The sequence below is a fragment of the Halyomorpha halys genome, unplaced genomic scaffold (assembly GCF_000696795.3).
Source record: "Halyomorpha halys isolate HHAL.00 unplaced genomic scaffold, Hhal_1.1 Scaffold567.1, whole genome shotgun sequence".
Classification (NCBI taxonomy): Eukaryota; Metazoa; Arthropoda; class Insecta; order Hemiptera; family Pentatomidae; genus Halyomorpha; species Halyomorpha halys.
This window is the reverse complement of record NW_027109033.1, coordinates 419,000-420,182: the sequence shown is the minus strand read 5'-3', so window position 1 is coordinate 420,182 and position 1,183 is coordinate 419,000. Positions and strand designations below refer to the sequence as shown.

Genomic DNA, 1,183 nt, shown 5'->3' with positions numbered 1-1,183 from the left:
TTAGAAACAAGCAAAATTTTTAAAAAATGAGCAACATTAATTAATAGAATATTAAAAAAAAAATAGAACATTTAAAATAAATCATAAGGTGACTTCTAATAAAAAAAATCAAATATAAGTAATATGAAAATAATTAAAAAAAGTTACATTTACTGTTTGTATACATATTTACAAATTTAACTATCATCAAATGTAGAAAATATTTATTTTAATTAATTAAAAAGTTTAAAAAAAAGAATCCAAAGGTATATTCTAATAAAATTAAATAAAAGGAAAATTAATGAAATTTGTGTATAAATGATTGACCGTATAATTTCAAATATTTAAGGAGATGGTCCTGATGACGTTTCGACCCACTTTGAAGAGCTTCAAAGTGGGTCGAAACGTCGGGAAAAAAATAGTTGTTAACTATTTTTGTTCTTTTCATACCGCAACCCCGACTCTTCTTCATTATTTAAAAACAAATGAAGTAGTGATGATTATATGAATATATATATATGTTTATAGGATAATGTGATGTAGACCAAAGATATTTTTTTTTAAAGGGAAAATCAAATAAAATTCGTTTTTACTCTCTCTTGAAACACTTAAATACAATCATAAAAAAACAAAAAATATTTTTCCTGGCTTGTTCAATAAAATATATTCGGCAGTTGAGTGTGTTATGATAACACAATCGAAACTATGACCAAATGATGTCGTTTAGTTGGCTTCCTGAAATATTTTTTGTCGAAACATTCCAAAAGCTCTCATAAGTTTCGAAAGCTATCAACTTGAACAGCACTGATGAAGCTCTACAAAGTTGGGCGAAACGTCGGGAAAAAATAGTTGTTAACTATTTTTGTTCTTTTCTCACCGCAACCCTGACTCTTCTTCATTATTTAAAAACAAATGAAGCAGTGATGATTATATGAATATATATATGTTTATAGGATAATGTGATGTAGACCAAAGATATTTTTTTTTAAAGGGAAAATCAAATAAAATTCGTTTATACTCTCTCTTGAAACACATCAATACAATCATAAAAAACAAAAAATATTTTTCCTGGCTTGTTCAATAAAATACGTTCGGCAGTTGAGTGTGTCATGATAACACAATCGAAACTATGACCAAATGATGTCGTTTAGTTGGCTTCCTGAAATATTTTTAGTCGAAACTTTCCAAAAGCTCTCATAAGTTT

At 26.7% G+C, this 1,183-nt stretch overlaps 1 protein-coding gene across 5 annotated transcripts in view; it reads right to left on the bottom strand.

Moving 5' to 3' along the window:
* LOC106684291 (uncharacterized protein PF3D7_1120000) overlaps positions 1-1,183 on the bottom strand; it is a 34,663-nt gene that overhangs the window by 7,795 nt on the left and 25,685 nt on the right. The window lies entirely within an intron of this gene.